The following is a 27140-nucleotide window of genomic DNA, read 5'->3' as shown; positions in this document are numbered from 1 at the left end:
ATAACTCCCTCAGTACTTTCTGCAGCTGTTGCACCAGAAACTTTGCAGCACTCTCTATGCTCCAGAAGTGCTCTGTAAGAAAGGAAACATGTTGAGGGTCATTTCATATTGTTAGTCATTTCAGACTTCTTGGCTAATATTGTAGCTAGTATGGATTAAATATGTATGTATTGTTGATCTTCAGATATTCCTCTTGAAAATGACACCAACTTTGGTTAGTTTACACCATTTTCAAATTTTTTGCCTCTATGTATTTGTTTTCATGGAATTGCCCTAAAGCTGTTACATAAATTTTTGTCAGCCAAAAACTACTTACCATGCTTTATTCTAGTGTAACAGTGATAGAAATTCCAGAATACCTGAATATCTTTGCATCCATATTTTGATGCTCATTAAGAGTTTTATGTAGTCTATCCCAAATCTGACTGTGCACAACATCTTCTATCATACTAGATAAGTGTTCTTTCTTGCTCTGGCCTGTCAGCACTTCCATTATCCATCTATATGAATTATTTAAGATAAAATGAGATTTCTTACCCTTACTTTCTTCTCCCACCCACAGAATATCTCAGGGCTTACGTGGCATTTGGTCATATATGTGGTAGCAGAAGAACTGACTTGTGGTGGACATTCATCCAGTCTGTGTTTCAGAAGCCCTGTAGGTGTCTTTTCTCTCTTCCTGGTAGCTTGTAAAAAATGCATACACTACTGATTGATTAGCTTACCTATGGGCAATGGACACATCTGTTTACTTACACAATTTGTTACAGAATTAAGCAAGAAATGTGATTGGGCATAAAACTGTCTAAGCGTAACTATGTTTCCATTATGATGCTACTAACCAATCAGTTCCTTCCCGGTTAACCTTTCTGAAAGTCATGTACTTTTCTAAAAGCCACAAGGAAATATCCATGAATCTCCTGGCAGAATGACAAAAATACCCATTTTTGTTGGCTTGATAACCTCTTACCTGAATTGTAATTTTTTCGCCACTCCCCTAGTAATCGTCTGCATATTATCAATATAACTCTGTTTCCAGCTCAATGGAAAGGGTTTTTGAGGGATATAAATGCCAATATGTTTGTGCTAGATTCTTCAGCTTTGCTATAAAGTTAAAATTGTTCCATTCCTTCCCCTCTTTCTGTATTTGTTTTAATATTTATTTCTATCGTGCCCTTTCTCCATGTTAAATATTAATTACTCCTTTAGTTCTTCCTTTTCTATTCTTTCCTGGTTTCTCCTTTCCCATTGTTCTCTTTACTCCTTTGCCATTTGCTACTAGTTTAAAGGATTGTTTTTAACTAAGTTAAAGATCCACAAACCACTAGACTATTCAGATTTCAATGATGTGCAATTTCTTTGTGAATTAGCCTGCTGTGTTGGCAGCATGTTCAGAGGTTGTTGTGGACACCAGCGTGGAATATGTATAGGAGATGTACACAGGGTCTTAGAAGAGATGACTAAACATAATGTTGTATGTGCATACAGGTTTCTGTAGCCTTGTACAGTCATAAACATTAAAACATAATTGTGTTTATTTTAAAAGTGAACCTGAGTACAGATCCCCTTAAATGGGAAATGCACTACTATACATGCACTGAATATAATGTGTGAAAAATTGTACATGTGCCCATATTTGTATGCATGTGCACTGCACACAGATTGTACATAACACTGAACATAACATGAGACTGAGGTTAAGAACTCCCGTGTGAAACTGTGGTGTTTTTGCTTATGGCACAATTGTGATAGTCAGTGTTAAATTCTGCTTTTATTCAAGCACTGCATTGAGGATGAGCATGATAAAGTCTGTATTTTAATTAACTACCCTTACAGTGTCTTTGATATTGGAATAGTCATCTGAATTTATCGGTTAATTGATGTATAATTCAGTTAAGAGACAGTGAATTGATAGAAAACAGTTATCTCAATGACATAATAATAATAATCCTCCATAATTAGAATAAATGGTGACTAGCTTAACCTGCGCAGAGCATCTGCGCCCTAGTACTTCATTACTCTCTTTGCCCCCCTTGCAGCCTCTGCTTTCTCTTCCCCTCCCTTGTTTTTTGTCTTTCCCCCTCCCTTGTTTCTTTCACTCTCTTCCTCTCCCTTCCCTCTCTCTTTCTTCCTCTCCTTTATTTTTTGCTATCCTTTTTTCCCTTTCACATCACACATCCTACCCTGGACCTTCCAGCATTCTCCCTGCTGCAACACACATTGAGAGACAGCTCCAAATTATCCTGGCACTCGCCTACCCGCAGGCCATGAGGACCGCCTGAGCATCTCCATCTTAGTTGGGAGATGTCACATGGGATGGGTTGGTTTTATGGATAGCACTGTGCTGTGTTGATTAAGGCTACCGAGGAGGGCAGGTGGAAGAGGCCTCTCCCAGTCATGGCTCAGTGTATCTGGCCACCCAGCCCCACCGCGCCGCTCTTCCTTCAGGCCAGTTGGCGGGGGGGGGGGTTGGCTACAAGGGCCAGCAGCACGCTTAGCCCAGAGCTGACTGCGCCGATGGAGGGCCTCCCTTGCGTCCTCTCCCCACTGGCCCAGATGGCCCTCCAGAGGCTGCAGAGAGTCTGGGGGCAAGAGTAGTCCTGTTCTGGCAATCGTTGCTCCGAGGGCACCAAGGATCCAATCCCAGGTCGGGGGCCATCCTGCCCCCTGGTCCCGCGCTCTTGTTGGCACCGCTTCGCTGGCTCCTCTCTGTCCACGGAGGCAGCGCCCCTTCCAGCCTAGGCCTGCAAACGGCAGTGGCAGCACTCAAACCGAAGGCAGATGCAGAGGCATTGCAATTGTGGCAGCCAACTGCCAGCCTCCGTTGTGTTGCCCGACCCTTCTCCGCTCGCAGGCCTAGGTGAGAAGTCTCTGTGGGCAGACTGCAGAGGGAGTGAAGGGCGGTGCTTGCTGAGGCTGGAGGAGACATATTGCGGGCCAGGTGGGCAGGTGCAGGATGAGTGAGGGTTGGCTCGTAGACAGGCTCCCTCTGCTCTACCCTGCCATTAAGTCTCTCTTTGCTTCAAACTCTCGCGGGATGTGCCACGTACCTCCTGAGATGTATCATGCACCAGATAAGGCTTAGATAGATAGATAGATAGATAATAGAAGTTTAAAAACAGACTGGTGCCCTAATAATAGCAACATTAATAAAATAATGATTTTCAAAATAAAGGTAGATGTTTGTGGAGCATTATGGTAACTATTATACATGTCAGTTTGGATATTCTGATTAAAGTTCTTAATCATTTGCTAAACTTCCTGAAGGGTAGTGGACAATCACAGTAGTACCTGCCTTGCCAACTTTTGATGATCTTGTTTTCTCTTTTCACTGCCATACCTTTATATTCAGATTGGTTTTCCATAACTTTGATATCCTCTTATGCCTGAATAAGGATTGTGGGAGTTATATTTTTCTTAGTAAATGGACAGTGACTCTTCCCATTAAAATGTGTTCATTTTTCCTTATCTTGAATATGTAATTAGTTCCCATTTATCATACATTTCCTATTTTTGTTTTGTCTTTTCCCCTACTTTACTCTTTTAGCATCCTTTTACTGAAAAGACCCCCCCCCACACACCATGTAAACGTATTTCACAGTTTTCTGTATTATTTTATACGCAACATGGCTATCACTTTTTCATTATGTATACTAATTACACAAATATGTTTTACCTTCTGTCCGAGGCAGCCATATATATTTTAAATTTATGCAATGTTAACTTTATCACCTAAGACAAAAATGTATTGACATTTTGGAAAGAGTAGTAAAAGCATCACATGCGTTTTAAAAAGTAGACTAATTGGAAAAGAGAGAGAGAGAGAGAGAGACACTTAGCTACAAATAAATGTCTTTTGAGGGAAACATTAATAAAATTGGGTTTAAAATATGGTATTCAGATTATTATTGCATTTCAGTGCCTTTAATACAATTACCATGTATTTAAGAAGGTGAACAGAGCTAACGTTGCATATTCTTGACATCTTTCTAGTTATGTCATCTTTTAGTTTCTAATGTTCAAGCCTATTTAACAGGGAGAGTGGCATTGTCAGTTACTGATTGCTCTGACAGAAGACTAGCAGAAATTTAGTTTAGGCTGCATTTTAAACCAAATATTTCAGCTGCTCTTTTTTAGAGCTAAAGTTCAGCACGGTGACTGCAATCCTGAGCATACTTGTGTGGAAATAAGCACCACAGAAATCAGTGAGCAGTGATGGTTCTTGAGCCTTGTGCACCTGAGGCAGGGTACCAAATGCTGCTCCTCTTGTGTGACCCCCTACACACACACACACCCCACAGCAGGGCAGAAAGGCATCTTGTCAAACTGGTGCTCTAATGATCTGCTGCCTGAGGTGACCACCTCACTTTGCCTCATGGAATGGTCCCCCCTGCCAGTGAGGCTTTTCAGTGTAAATGGGTTTAGGATAAGATGAACATGTAGGTTAACTGTATTTTGAGAAAAACTGCTTCCTGCTGCTGCTCTACAAAGTAACCACCATGAAAGGGGGTGGGGAGAGGGATTATGTGGTGGTTTCTTAGCTGCAGTGGCAGTGAAAAGCATGGGGCTTCTTTGCGTTATCTCAGAACAAAGAAATTCAAGTTGCAGACAGAAGAAAGTATCTGAGTAATCTTATTACAATAATAGGCCATTTCCTTGTTAAAACTTGAATAGTCATTTTTAAATGTCCCCCAAGATGGAAGTGAGAGATGCCCATATAGATCAGACAAAAAATCCAGGACTTTTGTAGCTGTAGTTAAGCAGTAGCAAGTGCTCTCCCCATGGCTGCACTCTCAAAACAGAAGATATTAGGAAGTGCGGGGGCTGTTTGCTGCTTTTTCTAGCTCAAGTCTTATTTCATGGAAACATTTGTATTAACATATCTGTGGTCCAATAGAGAATCATGGACAGTGGTAGCTTTTTTGGGGGGGGGTGTTTCTGGCAGTTCAGCCTGGGTGTCACTCTAGTCCAGCTCTATAGCTCTAGTAGTCTTTGACTCTAAAGTTATGCCATAGAAAGTAATCTTTTGTCAACAATATGATTGATGTTCGTCAATTCAATAGGCAAAAATTAGTTTTAGACTCCAAATGTTAATATTGCCTTTTGTTATCATTTTCCTATTATCAAAACACATACGTACACTCCCATGCACACAAAAAACACAAGTGCTGGAGAAAGAAGTTTGCAGTGATGCCTGTCTCCCTCCCCTGGCTAATTGTCACATTTTGCATGCCATGAGTGCAATATCCTCACTATCGTCATATTGATGCTGGGCAAAAGAGACCATATAGGCAGATAACCCACTTTTAGATATGTGCAAAAGCTTGGGCAGGCCCAGTGGATGGGTTTTTCTTGTGGGGGGGGGGGAGTAAATCCTTGAATAGCAGGTTCCCCATGCCATGTCCTAGTGTGCTCTTGCAAATTGCTTCTAGTTCAAAAGTAGTTTGATGCTTTTCATGGTGGGCTGTCCTTTGATAAACACAAGCCGCAAAGCCCTCTTGGATGTACAGAACTAATTGTGCATGTGCAGTCCTTTCAGTCTAGGCTACTATGGCTATTTCAGCATTTAATTCCAGCACTTAATGGCTCTAAGAGTCTTCACATGTGTGACTTCAGAAGAACCTTCTTCTGTGGTCAGAATATGAACTGAATACTGCAAGTGGAGGAGTTGTAGCTCAATCTGGAGGGAAAGGAGGAAAGGAGAAGGGCTGATGTGGGAGCAAAAGTAGCTTGGCCATGTGCTCACCTGAACAGGGGAGCTGATTTTTACATCCCTTCAGTGAGCTTCACTTAAAGGTAAAGTTTGCCGTCAAGTCGATTTCAACTCCTGATGCCCACGGAGCATGTGGTTTTCTTTGATAGAATACAGGAGGGGGTTTACCATTGCCTCCTCCCGCACAGTATGAGATGATGCCTTTCAGCATCTTCCTATATCACTGCTACCCGATGTAGTACCAGCGGGGATTCGATCCAGCAACCTTCTGCTTGATAGTCAAGCATTTCCCCGCTGCACCACTTAGGGGGACGAGCTTCAATTGTCATAGCTCCTTTTTTGCTCCAAGGGTAGGTGTCCCCGCCACACACACACACACATGCTTGTACACATTGCTGCCTGCATTTCTCATCTTTTTAAAAGCCTATAAAATGAGTTATGTCATATCCATCACCTAGTCTTAGTTATTATGAGTGGTTACAGACTAAACCAAAAAGAAGTTTGAATTATTGATGTAAAACCACATTGGGAGAGCCAATGATTATAGTGGATCTTTATCCTTGGCACTTAATTCTACACTGTCTACTCTTCTGTGCTGTTTTCCTCCTTTCTGAGGGTCAAACAAGATATAATGTCTAACAGAATCTGTACTTTTGTTTTGGTTTATTAAAATAGCATCCAGGGAGGGAAAGATCCAGACTGGCTCCATGTGTGCAAGAGGAGTTGCTCCCCTTGGCATGCTTTTTAAACCCCTTTTCACTAGCACTACAGTCCTAACTAAAACACCTCTTTCCCCAAATTTGCAATAAGCCCAGAAAGGGAAACTTGCACTGGCACCAAAATCTTATGACATTAGTCTTCTGGAAAACTATCTTGTCCTGCTTATAGGAACATAGGAAGCTGCCATATTCTGAGTCAGGCCATTGGTCTATCTTGCTCGGTATTGTCTTCACAGACTGGCAGTGGCTTTTCCAAGGTTGCAGGCAGGAATCTCTCTCAGCCCTATCTTGGAGAAGCCAGGGAGGGAACTTGAAACCTTCTGCTCTTCCCAGAGCAGCTCCATTCCCTGAGGGAAATATCTTACAGAGCTCACACTTCTAGTCTCCCATTCATATGCAACCAGGGTAGACCTTGCTTAGCTAAGGGGACAAGTCATCCTTGCTACCACAAGACTGGCTCTCCTCTCCATAGTGTTTGCTAAAATTACAGAGAAAACATGTATAGATTATGGTGGTTAATTATAAGGGTCATCAGATCTAATTAGGTCTGAAGTTAATTCCAATGTGCAGTGTATCCTTCCCTCCCAGACATAGTACTTCAATTTGGCTCCCACAATGTGGCTACAGAATGTAAAGGTGGGTGGTTGGAACCTGCTTGTCTGAATTAACTGTTTCAGTGGTGTCTAAGAATGTATTCAGTTGTCTGATAAAACATGTCAAATCTCTTGAGTTGAGAGAGCTTTCAAGAAATCTCAGGAATTGTGTGATTGACTATTTGCAGGTACTCTTTCTGTCTTTAAAAGAGTGGACCAATTATTTCTCTTCAAAGTAGAAAACAGATTAATTTTTGCAAAACGTAAGTAGTAGAACACCGAACCTTTTGCTTTGCAATTAAACTTAAGATGCCCATAGCATTTCACAGTGTGTCCGAACTGCAGTTTTCATCCAAGGAATTAGCAACATTGTGTCTCTGTTATCGTTTTCCACAACAAGGGTGGGAATCTGAAATAAATTAATTTTTTCTCCAATGAAAACAGAATATCTAGTAGTATATGTGGGATAGGAGGGAAGTCCTGACCTGCCTGTGTTTATAGGGTGTACACGGACTCTGGCACTTCTGCAAATTCTTGGGCCAGACCATTGCAGGAAATCAAATGTCCAGCTATCTTAAGGGGTCTGTTGCTCCACCCCAGTTTAATATTAGAGGGGGAAATACAAATAAGCAAAAAAGACTTTGTCTTGTCCACAACTCATCTCTATCCGTTTGTTGGAGAATAATGTGATTTTAAATATGGGAGGCTAGATAATCTATATTATAGCTTGCTTGCCAGTATCCTGGCAGCCTTGTTTGTATGGCACGGGCACTTGTTAATATACACACACGTTGGCTTGTGGCTGACATTGAGAACTGTCTCGGGCAGTACTGCATATAGATGAGCCTCTGTGCTAGACTGTATAGAGAGGCTGGGTTTTCCTTTAGTCAGCTTCTACAAATATGCTCATCTGATATCCCTGTGCTGAGAAAGAAAGAAAGAAAGAAAGAAAGAAAGAAAGAAAGGAAAGAAAGAAAGAAAGAAAGAAAGAATCTTCCATGTCTGTAGAATGTTTGAGTCAGTGAAATGTGAATTCACTGATGCCCCCCCCCACAAAAAAAAAACCCTTTTAGAATTTGCAGTAGCCCTTGCTGACAGATCATGTTTCACTAGCTATGAATCCTGATCAAAATATCTAATCATGATATAGACCTCTTTGTCATTGCTGACATCATTACTTCCATCCATTGTAGCCATGGAAGGCCATGATGTGGCAAGGTTCGTGGCTTGGCTGGGTCTGATGAAGTGTGGATGAAGCTTGGATGGTACACAAAGCTGTTTCTTTTTAAAGACTTCCATGGGGGCTTATGGCTCGGTAGATGAATTGGGGAGGAACACTGCAGGAAAAGCCATAACGTTGTGAACCTGCAGTAGCAGTCTTCAATCTTTTTTAGCTTTTTACTTTCAATGGTTGTTGAGATGGAAAGAAAATGATGCTACTCAGCTGATATGTTTGCAGACGCCAGGCATTTCTTCATGTGGTTGATTCCAGAACTGCCAGAGTATATTGTTATAGCATGGCACCCTTCACACCTCAGTAGTGTCTTCATGGAGAATAGGACGGCGCTCCATTCTGACTGGAGCTGCAGAAGACTGATTTTTATTTTAGAGGTGGCAGTTTATTTTCATCTTTATTATTGATCTGCAATAAAGGCATCATGCCCCGCAAATGTTTATATGTTGGTTGAGCCCCTGTTGTTCATGCAAAGAAAAATGGCCTGTTTTGCACACCTGTTTTACCATTGTAACACTGGGGCAGTGCTGGTCCAAAGCCATGAGAAGGTTTCTTGGCATACCATTTGCATACATCCTGTGAAAGGGCATTGAATCTCATTTCAAAAAAGCCCAGGAACTTGCAAGTGCTTCATGAAACAAGGTTACTGCTTCAGTGATTTTATGGCTTTAAATATTGTAAGCAGCCTTGGAGGGTCAGATTTCTGTACACTTGTACATCCTTTTGTGTGAATGTCAGTACATGCATTCAGTTTAAAAGTAAACCTGAGTACAGGTCTCCTGAAATGCGGGATGTGTACTGCTGTATGTGCACAGAGTGTGAATACATGTTTATAGTCTTGTGCATGCATGCACTATACATAGATTGCAGATGTATTGAACAATATACATGCAGGAGCATAGAGAGCTTACCTGTGGCCAGAGCAGAAAGTCCTGCCGGCGCCTCCCCCGGTGGAGGGAAAGGAGGTCCCAGTCAGCAAATCAACAAACTGCTGACTGGGGAAACTCTGCAGGGTTTGACTAGCCCCGTCCTGGTATTGGCCATGTTCCCTGCATCTGATGTCAGATGCAGGGGGTGTGGCTATTGCCCAGGAAAGGGTCCGTTCAGACCTTCTCCCATCCTCCCCAGTCAGTGTTTCATTGAAATGCTGACTGGCTGGGCGTTTTTGCCCAGCCAGCTTTTCAATAAAACACTGGCTGTGGAGGAGAGGGGTGTGCCTCACATCCCCAGCTGGGGAGCACTTTGTTTGCTGGCGGGGTTTGGGAGGGGGCAAGTGGGTGCTCTGGCCAAGGGTCAGGAGGTGCTTTGGAGGCCCGCCAGACCCTGGCGGCCAAGGGAGGTTGTCCCCTCTTATTCCATTGTCCCCATGCCCCTGAACACATGAATAGGGCTTGTTTGTTTTCTTATCATAGTGGTAGATAGCAATACTCCAGTAGAAAAGGGTTTTCAGACAGCTTTCCCAAGGCTTAAAAACCACATAATGCTTTAAGTTTCTTAAGAGCCACATTCCTGGGCTACTTCTGCCTTGTCCTCATTGTGTTTACTTAGGCTTTTGCACCATTCATAGGAGCCATTCATAGGAGCCAAGTCATCTTGGCTTTTACTCAATGAAGTAAAACTGTTCCAATGCCCACTAGTATAGAGTTGTGTGAATTACTTTGGTTTGTGTTTTTGGTTTTTTGTGTGTATGTTCTCATTACCATTTCCCACTTTAGTTTTATCCTACCTTTTTATACTGTGTCATTTCACCTCCCTTGACATTTTTCTTTGCTTTCTACTTCTTCTCATGTGGTGTTTTCAGTACCCAGAGACAAAAACCAAAACCACAACACAAAAGAACTTTCCCACAACTGAAACCAAAGCCTGGATTTGCACTCTAACTCTGCTTTGCTGCTCTTGTGCTTTGCAATGTAAGAGGGTGGCAGGGATGGCCATCCCAGAAGTTGATGATGGGAGTTGTAGTCCAGCAATAGCTGGAGAGACTCAGACTGGCCACCCATGTGCTAGAGTCCTAATCAGAGTTTCCAGGAATCACCAAATGTGGGTTTATGGGGGGGGGGTGAAGATCAGGGTTTTGTCTGCTTCTTCTGTTAAAATGGCAATATCCTGTGTATCTACAGATAGATTTTCAATGAGTCTTTCCAATTCATAAAGTTACTTCACAAAAGCTGTATGCAGATATTATTGTGTACAATGTCTCAGTGGTGGGGAGAAATGATGACTAGCCATACCCCTGCACCAGTGTGCTCTCTTACTACACTGCCAGGTGTACCCACAATCAGTTCTTGCTGGTAACTGCCTCCTCATTTTAGACAATTTGTTGCTTGGTGCACCGAGCCACTGCTTAGACTAGAATAGTGTTCTAGATTGCAGGGCCTGGGAGCCAGTGGGCTCCCGTTGGCCCGAAGTGAGGCTCCCTGACTAGTTGTTTATCAGGCCTGTACAAAGTTTTAATGAAGCCAAATACTCTGCACAGCTCCCCGGCACCATCCAGAGACTACCATATCCACCATGCAATACTGTGCTTTCCCCAGCACTTGCGGGACTTTAAGGAAATCAGAGCCCTGTCAAGCCCCAGCACCATCTTGGAAGGTGTGCATGGAACATTGGGAAGTGTAGTCTTTCCCAGTGCTTTCTCCATAGAGTTCTATGGGGAAAGTGCTGGGAAGGACTACACTACCCAGTACTTCATGAACATAGGCATAGTGACAATTGAGTAAGGGGGGACAATTGTCCCCAGGCCCCAAGGGTCTCCCCCCCCAAGACTCACCCTCTGCCACTGCACCCCTTTCTCCCTCCTGCAGCTGTTTCTGTAAGTCAATCCAGAGTTCCATCAGGTGTTTGCCATATTGGGGAGCTGTAGAGTTTTGTGGATTTTGGAGGCAAATGTGACCTCAAATCCTTTCTTCCTGCATATCTGCAGAGTGTACAACTTATGGGCACCAGAAATCTCTGCAATCCTAGCAAGTGTGTTAATACTACATGCACCCAGAATTTGGCAGATTTTTGTTAATATATGCATAACATATTAGCAGTATCCTCAGGGACTCAAGGAGGAGGGCTTTATGTCATAGGGGTTCATGCCCATTTGAGAAAGTGGCAGACACAAACCTGTCAGTATGCATCTTTTACTTAGTTGTTCAGCAGGATTCAATGCTGCTGTTACCTAGTTTGGAGTGTTTCTTGTGTCTCTCGCCTGGGTTTTATAGTGAAGCCCAGCATCCAGGACTTCTTAAACATGCAAGTGACTGTCAAGCCCTTGGAGCTAATTAGCTTCAACTCTCCAGCCTCAACCTGCAGGTTAGCTTCAACTCTCCAGCCTCTTTCTGCCACTTCCCCTGGCTCTTTGAAGTCCTCTGGCCCCACTCTCAGCCAGGTAAGGCCTCCATTGCCCTGAATTTAGGCCTCCCCCTTCATCAGCTGGAACTTGGTTCTCTCTAGGTTTCAATAGGTTTGGAATAACCTTTTCCTGGTTGATTATGTCCTGAGCTGGTTGCCCAGCTCAATAGGCAATGGCTTGAATAATTATGAATAAAATTAATGTTCATCTTCACATGTTTATGGTACGTATACAAGTAGAAAATTTGTACTTTCTAGCTGTTAGAATCGAGCACTTTGGAGAGTTATCCAGATGGTTAATCAAATCTCCCAACTGAGTTTTAGCATTCCCAATACTCCTTTTACGTCCCCCCCAGCATAACATCCATTTTGCAGTTGTTTGAAAATAACCTAGTGTTTGAGGGGAGAGTCAATGCTGCCCTTTTTAAAATAAGTGTCCCGTGCATGCAGCAAGAAGTAGAGGGGAAGGCCATTATTGCAGCTGCTCGTAGCCCTTCGTAGCTTCCTGATACTGAATCTGAGTTTTAAAAGCCAGGAAGGCTTCACCGATCAACAGCTTCTCAGGTTGTATTCTGTTGGTGGAAGGAGTTGTACATCACTGGCACTACCTAGTTGTGTCCATCACATTCACACAGCCACCCACATAGCCATTATAGTGCTTGCAAGAGACAGAAATGGCATTTCCCCATAACTAACATGTACTATTTGAATTCTGAGCAAATGCAGTTTTCCCACAACAGAAGCAGCACCTGGAGAATACAGCACCTCTGAATTCTCCACAGTGAAGAAGCTTATTTATTGTACAATCATACAGGTATCCGGAAAAGGCTAAAAATTTAAGAGTGTGCACCGTTCAGCGCTCATTACAGTGAAGATATGAAGTGAGTCAGATGGCAGTATAAACTACTAATTACCTAGTTTCTATAAGCATAGCATGCTAAACTGATTACAGTGCAGTCTGTTGAATAGGAACATAGAAGCTGCCTTCTATGGAATCAGACCATTGGTCCATCTATTGTCTACACAGACTGTCAGCGGCTTCTCCAAGATTGGTGGCAGGAGTCTCTCTCAGCCCTATCTTGGGGATGCCAGGGAGGGAACTTGGAGTCTTCTGCATGAATGTTCCACCACCAGAATTCATAAAGTCACCATTGAAGAATTGCAGCAGTAATATTACTCAATATAATATAAAACAAGCCCAATGAAGTAACAGTAGCAAGAAACATAAATTGTTCAGACTATTGACACTGCATTCACTTTAAATCACAACCTGAAAGACTTTCATGATCATAAAAGCATTTGAGATTTGGTTTCTTTCCATTCTTGGAATAAAATCCAGAGGCAGAAACACACTTCAGTGCAACATTTGAAAGTGACATCCAGTCATGGATTATGACCATACTAGCTGAACCCGTAGTTCACTTCCTTTTTGGGGTTAGTTGGGAGAATTTGTTTGGCTGGTACTCCCACAGCTCTCTTGCTAGCTCTGCCCCCCCCCAGCTCTCTCGCTCATGCTGTCTCTTCCCCGCGCGCCTCTCTCGCTCGCGCTGCCTCTCCCCGCGCGCCTCTCTCGCTCGCGCTGCCTCCCCCTCCCCGCGCCTCTCTCGCTCGCGCTGCCTCCCCCTCCCCGCGCCTCTCTCCCTCTCTCGCTTGCTCTGTCTCCCCCCCCCCACCTGCCCTTCTCGTTCGCTAGAGTCTGCGGTGCCAGGCCAGGCCCGCCAGCGTGGGCTGGCCAATTCTCCTCCTCCTGGGTGTGCCAGCCAATCAGGCGCCTCCGCAGCCCAGCCAATCAGCTGGGCTGCCGGGACGCATTTTCCCCAGGCACACCTAGGAGAAATATATATATATAGATAGATAGATATTAGAAGGAACAGCAAATACAATAGGATGAATAAGATATCAATATTCTGCAGTTTAAAACATCTGTTTATGTCTAAATATTCACATACATGTGAAGCGTTATATTTGGCAATTAAGTATTCCAGATTTTAATGTCATGGTCAGAATAAAGTTCTAATCATGAAATTAAGGTCTACATTTTGAGATGAAATTGTCTAATGATACATATGTTGATATATATGTGAATATTTAGACTAGCAGATGTTTTAAAACTGGGGGACGTTCATATCTTGCTCATCCTACTTTTATTTTCTGCTCATGCAAGGTCATGGTCCGTGATTTGATGTCCTAAAACATAAGTTGCATAGCAGGCTGTTTTTAAGCCTTGGATTTTATACAATCCAGTATAGATTCTCAACTTCAAAATTCAGATGGGATTTGGATTTAATGTGTTATGAAGCTCATATGCTAAGACTAATGGCATCATGATCTATGCCACACATCCTCATCTCTCCCTTCCTGTGTCCTCATGCAATCCCTAAAATCAAGAAAACAGCCATTTCTGCTAGTTTGAACAAAAGCTCAAAACTCACAACATGCAAGGAAATGGTAGGGTTTTAAAAACAAGGCAGTTAGAATATATTGTATAAAAATTAGAACAGTTGATCGTGCGGAATTACAATGCAAGTTATAAAAGATCCATCACAAAATATTTTTGGTGTAATCTTTGCAACAATGTTGTGTTTAGGAACTGACCTTTTTATTCTTTTTTTAAACATTTTATTGTATAAATTTTAATTGTGCAGCTTACCATGGAATTGCATTGACTGCTTTTTGTTTTCATTAGGCAGTATATGTGCTTATTTGTACTAATGAGGCCTAAAAATAAATAGGACTAAATAAATCTTTTAATGAAGTAGCACAGCACACACATCAATTTGCAGAAGAAAAAACAGGGAACAAATGAAGACCTGAATGGGAGTGTATGACTTTTACTGTTGAGAAATGTTCACATTAAAATGTGCGTGCATAGGCACAATAGACTTTTTGAGAAGAAACACCAGTTAATCTTAAAAGTCCCTCTTTGCCTCTGATATTTTTATTGCATAAACATGTTGGTATTGTGTAACTTCCTCAAGTGCATGCCAGATCACATCTTCACAGCTGAGTCTTAGTTCATTTTCCATTTGTTATATAGTCTGCCTACCAGAGGCATTGTTTTAATCTGATTTTGGTACGTGCAGCCAAGTTACAGTCTCATATTTTAAACACTGAAGTTCAGGGATTAGCAAGTCTGTATTTTCCTGTTACTAAACTTATTTGAGAGAAATTCCTTTTGAGTTAAGCAGGTCTACTGTCCGTCTAACAATGCCGCTATCTTTATTCTTTACTTTTAAAATGCTTTTGTTTCAGATTGGAATTACCATTAACATTGCCATTTGTGTGTGTGTTTCAAATAGCCTTTTGTCCTCCTGTATTTATGTATTGTTACAAACTTTGAACAGTGCAAACACCTGCTGAATATCCCATTTGTAATGAAAAAATGTGACATTACATGTAATGGAATCTGAAGCTCCTTGACATAATGCAACTGCGCTGGGAAAAGTTGGTGTAACTTTTCCCTGACTTGGAATAATTGTTGTTTGAACTTGGGCACATTGCATTCTTACCTCCCTGGTACCTTTTGTCTTGTAATCAGCAGATCACTTGCTCCTGGATGGTAGTGCCCTTTGTGTGAAGCAATTCGAATGTGCTTTAAACAAATTCAGTAGGCACGGTTCCAAACCACCTGATTTGTGTGGCAGCTGCTGTCTAAAGGAAACATATTGCCACATGGAGCACTAGAGATGTGCAAAATGTTTTGATGTTGAAACCTTTTGACTTGAAATGGGCAGTTTTGAGTGCTTCAAATTTGAAACAAAATGCGCTTCAAATAAAAGTGCTTTTTTGAGCTTTGAACAAAACAACCTGTTTCAATCAAAACATTTTCAAGTACATTTTGGAGGCCTGTTTTTCCCTTGCTGACTGGTCTTCTGACACTGGCTTCCAATTGGCATGTGATATCCTTGCTTCTTGGTTGGCTTGTTATCATACAAATCAAGAGTTGTCATGGGCAACAGTGCCCCCCATTGGCTGGGGGGAAGGGTAAACACAAAATGAAGGAGTTTCAAAACGTATTCAAAGGGACTGGGAGACAGAAAGCACCCTTGTAGTGTGCCTCTCTTGAAGAGGATTCATCAGGAGAAGAGGAAGGAATCAAGGAAGGTTTTATTTTGTGGTTTTCTCAGCACCAAGTATAATATGCTGTGCTATTGCTGCTATAACTATTTGATTTTGCTGGATCTCAGATTGATAAAGGCAGAACTTGGCTGCATGTGTTCCTTGGGTTGTGGTTTGCTTTGTTTGTGAGATAGTGTTGTGGCGAGAAATGGACAGCGGCAGCACTGTGTGTGTGTAGTATTACTTGGTGATTGCTGTGATAAGCTCCATGCCTATCTCCATGCTGTGATCAGCTCATTGAGACTAACTTGTGCTTCACTCGCTGCTCTGGTCTAGTCTGGTCTGCAATCTGCATTGCAAGGTGTACTCAGTCAGAATGTGGCTGAAGCTGCTCTCAGAAATGGGCAAGTGGGTGATTATAAACAAATGTTTAACCTTTCCCCCAAACCTCCCTAGGATCCTATGGAGGTTTGGGGAAAAACAATTTTAAAATTGTTAAAAATTGCCTGCTTACCAATTTCTTTTGTGGGTCGGTAGGTAGGTATCAGCAATCATGCCCTACCATTCAACCCACTTTGGTGTTCCTAGGAGCTACGCATGGGGAACAGTGGGGTGTTTTGTGTTTCCCTGTTGTTCCCTATGGCTGAAACACTTTATTTTTATTTATTTATTTTTTACATTTTATATCCTGCTCTTCCTCCAAGGAGCCCAGGGCGGTGTACTACAAACTTAAGTTTCTCCTCACAACAACACCGTGGAGTAGGTTAGGCTGAGAGAGAAGTGACTGGCCCAGAGTCACCCAGCAAGTATCATGGCTGAATGGGGATTTGAACTCAGGTTTCCCCAGTCCTAGTCCAGCACTCTAACCACTACACCACGCTGGCTCTGCGCTTGAAACATTTTGAGTTTGTTTCATTGAAACAGCCAATTCAGCCACTGTTTTGATGAAATTTTTTGGACATGTGCATTTTGTTTTGAGCGCAAAACAAAATGTGAAATTCATTTTGTGCACATCCCTGTGGAACAGCACCCACACAATTTGTGTTCTTGGAGGCAAATTAAGGGGGCCTCATTTGTGAGGCTGCTACTTAGAAGTCTAGCAGTCAACAGTGCTGGACCTTCCTGCAACCTCTTCTAAGTGTGGGATGATTACATTCACTTAGTCTGCCTGATGGCTCACTGATATCTAGAAGTGACCTGAACCTGCAGATTGTGCAGTAAACTGAATGAAAAGCACAGCCTTTCCCTTCCCTATCCTTGGGAAGGGAAACTTCCAGCTGGCTTTTTAAAGGCTTGGCCAATGACTGGCAGGAGAACATAATATTATATGGTATGATATAAATCTGACCATACAGCAGCTAGGGATGTGCATGAACCAGTTCAGCGGTCTTTTATGGACCACTGAACCGGTTTGGAGGTCTGGCGGATCAGATGGTTCAGCTGGGGGGTTACCTTTAAGGAGCAGGGAGGGTGCTCTTACCCACCCACCCCATCGTGTTTCCCCTGCCGGTGCTGTGCCCAAAATCACTGGACGGAGCAGCAGCATACCTTCTTACTGCCCTGGTAAGGTTCACACCAGAAGTGGCTGGTGTACGTACGTGACATATGCATGTGCACTGGCCACTTCCGGTCTGATGCTGACTGGGGTAGCAAGAAAGTACGCCACCATCACTCACAGCAATTTTGGGCACAACGCATGTGGGGGAAATGCTGCGGGGGGTGGGGGGAGAGCACCCAACCTGCTGCTTAAAGGTCCCCCCCCCACCACTGCCCAACCATCCGCCTGCCAGACCTTGCACATCCCTAACAGCAACCATACTGAAGAGAGAGTAGGCCCATCTGTGGGGAACAGCTAGCTAAGCTACTACGGGAACAGTGGGCAGAAATGCTACCCTAGGCTTCATCAAGTTACATCTAGGGATGTTTTAAGGGAGGGTGTGTGTTTGTTTGTTTGTTTGTTTGTTTGATGGGTTCCTGTACTGTCTTTCAGCAGTTTCCAGTGTTTTTGAGCAGTTGCAGTGGAAATCAGTTGATAAATTGTTGGTAAAAGAGGACATTACCTTATTGAAGTTGACCAATTAGGATAAGTGAAGCTCCTGAGATAAGAAAAATCAACTGTGGACTTTGGGTTAAAGACAGATTGGCATCGCATATTGTTTTAAAATGTTTATTACAAAAGTAAATAAACTGCTTTCAAACAAATTAAAACTTTTATTAACTAGACTGTCACCCGATTAAGCAAATCTTAGTCAATTAATTGTATAAGCTTTAGTCCAGGAGTTCTTATTCTGGGGGCCATGGGCTAGTTCCAGGTGGTCTGTGAAAAATAGATTGAAAGATAGCTCTTCAGAACCATCATTTATAATCAAATATGGTACATCTCCTCACCCCCACCCACCCTTTGAATTGTAATTATTTTTTCACTGTTGACAAGAGACACCAGAGTGTAGCAGGCTCTACTGTTCTCAGCAAAGAGCCAGGATAAAGCTCTTAAAAATAACTAGTCTCAGTATTTGTTTTTCTTCTTCTGATTTCTACTGGAGCCTTATGAAAATATAATATGAAAATAGAGTGGGGGTCCATGAGTAACTTGAGAATCTGGGAGGTCCATGGGTGCAAAAAGGTTAAGAATCTCTGAAGCTATTGAATCTGCATATGAGGAAAATATTTCTGAAGAAAAAATCATGCTCTCTGCTTTTAGATAATGCAGGTATTGAAGGTGGAAGTACTTCTGATCAGCTGCGTGTCTAACAGTCTGTGACCTGTACATCTAGCCCCTAATGTTTACTCATTGGTGAAATAAATACACTCTGTGCGTGCTTAAAGGCACATTGTTGTTTTTCACATGCATCTGAGACACTAGATAGGCGGTAGGATTTCCGCTGATTTCCACTTCCCGCTGAAGTGTTCTGTCCCATCCAAAGATATGTCCTTGAGAGCTGCGTGACTCTCAGGGGCATGTTTTTGGGAAATATGAGGGAAGGGGAATTTGACAAAAATAACACATACGCTCCCCACCCCCGCTTTACTCTGGAACACAGCAGCCGCCCACATGTTTATTTTGCTGCACATGTTCAGTGTTAGGATATCGGCTAGAGTGTTTATGCTTGAGGAACAATAACAGAAGGGCTGATATCCTTACTAAATTACCTGATGGAAGTTATTGAAATTAAGTGATTATTTAGAGTAACTCCTGAGTAGTGCTATTGAGTAGCTTAGTCTCGATGTTGCCAAGATACTTCTCAAATCTACTGCAAGAATGAGATTTCCCCCACAACAAAAGTGCTACACTGAGGAGGGAAACAAGTCAACAAATGAATTACAACTGAGCATTTAGTGTGTGAAATATATATTATCAAATATAATCTAACAGGTCATACAAATACTTTCTAAAATATTAGTTTCCATATGTTATATAAAGGTATAGTGATGTGGAATAACGAGTAGAATTGTAGAATTTAAAAAAGATTACACAGAGCGCTGTATTTAGGGGTGGTTTTGTTTATGATGCTGGCAGAATTAAGGCATAGCCATGCTTCTTCTGGTTTCAGAGCTATCTGAAAACAAAAATGGAAAACAAGTACATTTTCCCTTCCGGGATACATATCACTGCTTTACACTTCCTCTGTGAAGAACTGGAAAATATAGTTGGAATTAAAAGTGCATGTGTGTGAATCTTCTGCCAGGAGATTACGGAACAAAATGCCCTTTTTAAAAAAAATGGTTTGACTTTGGCAGTGGCTCGTTCTGTGAGCATGAAGCCAGACTCTTGTATGTTTGTTCTTGGTAATATGCACCAGCTACTCATGTTTTGCTCTTATAGTTTATTTTGTCATCAGAGCCCCCCATAAATATACAGCCACCTGGATGCTCTGCTGGTGACTTTTATGGATTATAGCAGCACTACAAACCTCAGTAAGCCATCCAATAAAAGTTACAACTTTTTCTAGTCAGGAGAGTGTCAAGGTGAGAGACCTTCAGAAGAGCAATATCAGGAAGGATGAGGATGAATTTTGAATGGAACTGCAGTCACTTTTTGATTGATCTCTTAGTGTTTTAGTCTGGTAAGGTAGTTGCAAAGGGGTTGATAAAGTCTCGGAAGGGGTCAGCTGGTAAAATCTCCACTGGGGACATATATTTAGAATAAACTTCACAAAATTTACACATCTGACTGCACTTCTCACCTAGTTCATGTGTACTAAATGTCAAGACAATTGGACTAACAATTTCCATTTTATGAGTGACTGCATGTGCAAAACTTCAATAAAATTAACATGGGGAAAAGCCCTTTTTTCTTCTCACCTCTGCTACAGAGGCAACTTTACTACAGAGGGACCTTTACTACAGAAGCACTAGGCCTTTATAATTACTAAATGTCTCACAAGTGCAAGTAGAACCTGGGATTTATGACTACCTGGACATTTTAATCCAGATCTGTTCTCCCCCTCGCCTGCCCCAGTTCTATGGCTCCATGTGTGAATGGGAGGTCTGATGAACATTCCTGACTTTTTTCCTTCTCTCTTTATCTCTTCCCAATGTGTGTTTGATCTGTCTTTCTATTCTAGTCCTAATATTGGTTACTGAATAAATTCTCCTTTTCTTCTACAAAAAGATGGACTTTGTGTAGGACATCGCACAAAGGAGTTGGTTCAGTTTCCTATCCTAGCATGTTTGTGTGGCAGTAGGGATGTGCACAAAATGGATTTTGTGTTTTGTTTCGAGCTTGAAACAAAATACAAATGGCCAAAACATTTCCTTGAAACAGCAGTCGAATTGGTTGTTTTAATGTAACAAAATTCAAAACATTTTGAATGCTTTGGACACAGGGAAAATGGGAAAACTAAAAACACCTCACTGTTCCCTGTGAGTAGTTCCTAGGGACACCAAAGTGGGTTGTGAGGTAGAGCACATTTGGAATGGAACCTACCTATGGGGTTTTTGCCCATTTCTTTTGTGGGTTGGGTGGTGGGTAGCACACAACATGCTCCAGAACACATCCCTCTTTGGTCTCCATAGGAGCTACCAATGGGAAACAATGGGGTGTTTGCACAAAACAGATTTTGCATGCTGTTCAGAGCTTGGAACGGAACACTAAATCCATGGAATGTTCCGTCAGAACAACTGGTTGAGGTACTGACCACGCAAATTGCCGCCATTCATGTGCAGAAGCCAAAAGAGCGCTATTTTGGATTCCAAAATGGTGCTTGGAATGTTCCGACTCAAAACGAGCTGTTCCATCCCAAACTTGGAACAGACACTTTATTTGAAGGGCATTCTGTTCAGAGATTGGAATTCTTGAAATGGCCTGTTTTAAATTTGAACGTTCTGACTGAGGAATGTTCCACACATCCCTACACACAGAGCACACACACAGGTTTTGCGTTGCAATTTGCAATGCATTTTTCAACCTTGACAAACATTGCAGAAGCACACAGTAAAAGGAATCTGACCCTTCCAACACAGAACACACATTTCAAACACAGTCCAAAAATGGCCAAAAAAGAATGACAGACCCAGAATCCACTGCCAGCCACAGTATCACCCTGCGCTGCAGTAATATCACTGGCACAAGTTGCTCTCTCACAGACAATTATGATTCCTTACTTCCTAGCATTGCAACAGCTGCCACAGCAGCAGCACCCGTCGCAGTAAGTAAGCATAGCCATAAGCTCAACTAGAGCAGCCACATTTTGACTGAGTATACTTTGCAATGTGAATTGCAGAGCAGACCAGAGCAGTGAGTGAAGCACAAGTTAGTGCGCAAGGCCAGACATGGAGCTCATCATAGTAATCACCAAGAAATATTTTACACACACACACACACACACACACACACACACACACACACGCACAGCTGCCGCTGTCCATTTCTTGCCACAACACTATCTCACAAATAAAACAAACCTCAATGAAGTCAGGCATCCAAGTTCTGTCTTTGCCAAATTGAGACTTAGCAAAACCAGATACAGTCATCCCTCGCCAACTGCAGGTTTTCCAGTTGCAGATTTGAGTATCCGCCACTGGAAAATTGTGGTAGGTCTCATCAACCATAACCTGAGTATCTGCAGTTTGGCAAGATTTTTATGAAATTTGTGGCGGTTGGGGGAGTTTTGGGGGTCCCTTGCCACTCTATCCCAGCAATTTTAAAGACAGTGCCGGTGAGGGAAGTGCGGCGACAGGGAGGGGATGGTAATCCTCGTGCCTTAAAGCTCTCCCCACCACCACCGAACCGGCCATCACCGGATCTGTACACTTCCCTAGTGTCTACTTCTCATGTTTTTACAGCATGGCCCGGAACTTGCCAGAAATTAGCAGCTCCCGAGTCCACTCTAGAAATGCTCCAACCCGAAGGCCATGGTTCATTTGGGATTGGAACTGTAAACGATTCTTACAAAATATGTTTTGAGCATATACTAGTGAATACTGACAATCATATTTAGGTGACTGTGTCCACATTCATTCCTTCATTGCGGAGTTTCTTTTAACCTTCATAAAATATGTCTGGATTGTCGGCTTTCATGTGAATAGTGACATCCACCCAATTTTGCAATCACTGTAACGTATATAATACATAGATGGTATTCTGACTATACGTCATAAGCTTTTCTCGCTGTTCAATTTCCAACATAGTGATTAGTACCTGTGTCAGAAAAATAGAATAGTCTATTACACTGGGGGGGGGGGAATCTGCTCTGGTTTTCGACCTTCCTCTTTTTGTTATTATGTTAAAACATATTTGAATTTCTTGTCTATACTCAGCTGCCTGTAGAAATATCCATGACAGAAATGCTGTACTAGCATATAATTTCCCTCTCATGTCTTCTAATTGAACAGACTGCCCTTGCTCAGTTACAGATGGCTGTACTGCCACGCACCTCCTGCAGCCTTCAGTGCAGCTGTGTGCACAGACATGCTGCTATACAAATGCTCTTCTTTGGAGCATGCAGCCTATATTTTCAAAGGCATTGAGAGCATAAGTGGGCTCTGTTGCCCTTTCTTTTCTAAGAGTTAAGTGGAAGGGTGGAGAGAAGCAAAGCTTTGGTATAAGGGGGCATAACCAGAGATAATGGGACAAAGGGTGAGGTAAATTTAAGTCTAATATCCGAAGAACTTCAGCACACTGAGATTTATAAGGGCAGCAAAGTAGTTTCCCAAGAACCTGGCAGTATACCAATATGGGACATTTGGGCATGGGCACAGGAATGGCTGCCAACTGCATTGGCAATGAAATGTATGCCAAGTATTTTGGCAGAGGAATGAACTGAATGAACCCTCTAAAGAACCCACTCACCTTTCATTTCTCAGTGCTTTTCAATGTTCTCATTTTATCAAATGCCTTTCAGGAAATGAGCGCTGACCATTTTAGTGTTCTCTCTAATTTTTTTTCATCTGTGTGCAGAATGAGTTTTGTTATGAGCCGCAGTATTAAGGTAGTGTGTGCGCATGTGTATTCAAAATGGGGCCTGCTTGATTCAACCTGAGCGGGATCTAAAACTAACTGAGTGGACATAAAAAAACTTGTGAGTGCATGCACATGCGTACACCTTAGAAGGAATACTGGTCCAATTCTTGTTTTAAAATCAGATCCATCTAGGATAATACCATTGTTATGCTTGCTGCTTATTTTTAGGACTATTCATAAGACTTTATGAGCAAATAGTGATATCTTGCATCATCCTGTCTGCACTCATAGACTTGTAAAGAATATTCGGCAGCGCATTGATTAGAATTGAAGAGAATATTTTGGAGAATTATCCTATCCATTATCTTAAATGCATTGGAGAATATTGTAGCTCTTTCCCCCAAAACACAAAACAGTGAGATAGAATGTGATCGACTCTTCTTCAAGTACATCTGCTTCACTTTTCAGTATCCGAGGTCAACATGAGTAGTTGTACACGATGAACTAATTTCATAGTCCCTGAGCTGAATAGTCTCCCCCCGCCTCCACAAATAAAATGAAGTGCAATGGTATCCTTTAGAGAAGAAACATCTATTTTGTTTCTCACATTGGATCAGCTGCATATTGGGAATAGATATGTGGTAGCACATGCTTTGTATACAGAAGGTATAGGTTCAAACCTCAGCATCTCCAAGTAGGGCTGAGAAAAGATCTTTGTCTAAAATTCTGGAGAGTCATTGCCCATCAGAGTCAACAGTCTCTCAGGCAGTCACCTCAAGTGGCAGACTATTGGAGCAGCAGCAGGGCGGCAAAATGCCCCTTGTCATTGCCATCAGAGCAGCTCTTTGGAACCAATCTTACCCTTGCAGCCCTTGTAAGGAACGCCTCTCCTCCCACTTTGTGCAAAGCTTGCAAGAAGCACAGGGCAAGAAGCGGAGGCTACTGGCAGCCTTCCCTTCTCCTCATCTCCTGCCCATCTCCTGTACCACTTCCAAGGTGTGCTCGGATTGGTTTTGAAAGGAGGCCACCCTCAGCAGGGGCATGGGGCAAGGCAGCATTTGGTATCTTGTCTCAGGCACTACCTTGCCTCAGGCACCTCCAGTCCTGAGCTAGATGAACCAGTGGTCTAACTCAGTAGAAGGCAGCTTCATGTATGCAACCAACATATACCTCCATTGCTAGCCCCACTTGCTGTTCAAGTCCATACATTTTTATTTAGAAATAAACCCCACTTATTTCAATGAGACTTGCAAGTGTGCATGGGATTGAAGCTTTAATCTCCTGTAGTCAGTGTAATGAAAGGTAAAGACAGGCATTCTGAAGTGTGGCAAAAGTGGGTGGAATACATATTCTTTGCCTTAAAATGAAATGCCTTGGAATGCGGCAAGTATCTATCCAAACCATTTTCACCCTGCTTTTATGCCTCTCTTCACCCAGAGATTGCATGATATCAGGTGAACCCTGTTATCTGTGAGGGTTCCATTCTCTGCTGCAACCGTGGATAATGGAACTGCAGATAATGGGCATTAAGTCAATGGGATGGGAGGGTTAGGTTCCTGGAGGCTGTGGGCGGAAAAACAGGGAAAAGAGGTAGAGATAATGGGGGGAAAGTGCCCGACTATGCTTGCTGGATCTGCAGCTTTCCTGCAATGCCCCCGCAAATGGCCAAAATTGCAATTTCCCCACAATTTTTCATGGGAATTTTTTTTAAACAAATGAGTACAAAATGGATCCTTTGCTTAAAATGATGCTACAGAGGTCATTATTGGCCACCCCAAAACTTCACATACTTGAAAATTAACCCTTTGTTTACACACACACACACACACACACACACACACACACACCCTGCATATGCTGAGGTTGGGTGTCAGTTATCCAACTGTGGATGCCGGGTCCGTGAATGGTGAGGTTTGCCTGTAGATGGTATCACAGTGTCCCTATGTGGAGACATTTCTACTTCAGTCTTAATATACAGCCTAGAGCAGGCCATTCAGTGTGTACAGAATGTTAACTGAGCAAAGAGGCACTTTTCAAAGTGGTGATTCCCTTATATTTAGCAGGGGGAGAGCAACTAGCCCTATCCAACCCCAGCACAGCATCCCTCCAGTGGCTGTTGCATGCCTTGTGTTTCTTTTTAGATTGTGAGCCTTTTGGGACAGGGAATCATTTTGTTTATTATTTATTTATTTTTCTATGTAAATCGCTTTGCAAACTTTTGTTGAAAAGCAGTATATAAATATTAGTAGTAGTCCTAGGCAATCTTTTTATTGCTGTAAAGAGTAAATATGGTGGTAACGTTATACATGTGTGAATTACAACTCAAGATTTAAGATCTCAGAAGATCCACAATTAGACATTCTGGGCAAATGTACAGGCAATCTCTTCCACATGCAGACCAGTATTTAAATTTCTTGAGATAGTGAACAGCGAATTGGAATGCTTTGAAGCGCTATATAGGTATAGGACAGCATTCAAACTAGTCTTCCATTCATGGAAGTACTTTCCATTCGCACAAATGGGGAGGAATCCCTTTGACTTATTTCTCCTTTCCCTTAACTGTCCCCTATGGTCTCAAAAATATGTCCCTGGGGGTTGAATGGCCACCAGTGGCAGTTTCTTGTTGGGGGGGGGCAATTCCTATTTTTATTATTCCCACTACAGGCAATGTGGTCACTGTTCCCTTTAGACATCCACCACTATAGAACAGAGTGTATAAGGATTTAGCAGACCAATTGCACTAGAGTCAGAATGGTTAGCAACTTCAGTCCACAATGCTTAAGCTGTTACTTGACCCAGAATGGTCTTTGTATGAAAGAATAATACTGATGCAGAGTGTTCTGAAAGCCACCATGAGCTAAACTATGTGAGGATAAGTTCTAACTTCTCATGCATAATGCAGAGCATAATGCAAATATATCATGTAGCTTTAATCTTTATCATTCAAAATCTTAACCAGCATATATCCAGCGTGATCATTTCTCTTAAAGAGAGTTATTTTAAGAATATAATGAGAGCATGACGATTTTTACTAATTATGGTGAGAGACTAGAATATATTTAACTTCTGCTTTAGAAGACATTTGTTAAGTCATTTGTCAATCATTTTTAACTTGTGACCTTGTGCTGTACAGTAGGCTTTGGAGACAATGGTAAAATACAAGGAAATGATCAATTTCTAATCATAGCTGAGCAGTTTCTTAAAAATGTGAAATATGGACATGTTGTCTTTGAAGTGCAGGATTATTTGTAAAATGCCCTTGGCTGTGATTAACAATGTATAGCAAGCAGCTCTCAAAAGCAGCAAACCAAAGGTGTGAACAAAAGACTGCTCTAGTCTATCAAAAGGAAAGAACAAATCCTAGTAATATAAAGCAGGTTAATTGAGACTGCTGGCTTCCTGTAGACAAAGAATAAGTAACTGGCTTTCAGCAGGTGCTAGCATCTTACAGCAAGGTCTTGCATGGGTCCATCCACCAATCACCAATCCCACACATGATGAAACACACACATACACACACACACACATACACACACACACACACACACACACACACAACTACAAAGCAGAAAGGTTCAAAGCCTACAAATCAGAAATGCATAAGCACTATTTAGACAATGAAGCTCTCTTCACAATCAGGGTTAACTGTGTGGAAGGAGGGTTTACCTTTCTCACAGACGATCTAAAGAGGGTTCCCTGCATGGGTGGATCGATGGCGCAGACGAGTGGCGGCTCTACTGCTATCCACCCGCCCTTCGCCTGGCAGCTGCAGGGGTCAAGGGAAGGGAAATGCCGTTGTGTGGTGCCCTGCCCCCCAGCACCCCAGTAATTCCTGGGGTACCCTCCCCCCCTCAACTGTGTCCACTGCGGCTGCAAGCAGCCATGGCAGGCACACAATCAGAAAACCCTCATTTAAGGGTGGGACATTTAAGCAGGCTTACTGCTGGGAGACACACAGCTCCCATTGCAGCGCACAACCATCTGAAACAGGGCTCCCTTAGCCTGGTTTCGGCTGGTCGTGAGAACCACCTCATTATATTGTATGAGTGTACATGGTTTTGTGTGAATGTCTGTACTGCAT

The 27140-nt window shown here is 42.5% G+C and overlaps 1 protein-coding gene across 15 annotated transcripts in view; it reads left to right on the top strand.

The window, feature by feature from the left end:
• BAZ2B (bromodomain adjacent to zinc finger domain 2B) overlaps positions 1 to 27140 on the top strand; it is a 284396-nt gene that overhangs the window by 46112 nt on the left and 211144 nt on the right. Inside the window, exon 2 of one of the 15 annotated variants that reach the window (XM_053260544.1) lies at positions 563 to 658. The exons of the other annotated variants lie outside the window; for them this stretch is intronic. The gene's annotated coding sequence lies outside the window, so the exon portion shown is untranslated. The remainder of the gene's footprint in view (positions 1 to 562; positions 659 to 27140) is intronic. 15 annotated transcript variants of the gene reach the window in all.

The sequence above is a fragment of the Hemicordylus capensis genome, chromosome 1 (assembly GCF_027244095.1).
Source record: "Hemicordylus capensis ecotype Gifberg chromosome 1, rHemCap1.1.pri, whole genome shotgun sequence".
NCBI classification, from domain to species: domain Eukaryota; kingdom Metazoa; phylum Chordata; class Lepidosauria; order Squamata; family Cordylidae; genus Hemicordylus; species Hemicordylus capensis.
Note: the sequence above shows the minus strand (reverse complement) of the source record. Positions and strands in the feature narration are given on the sequence as shown.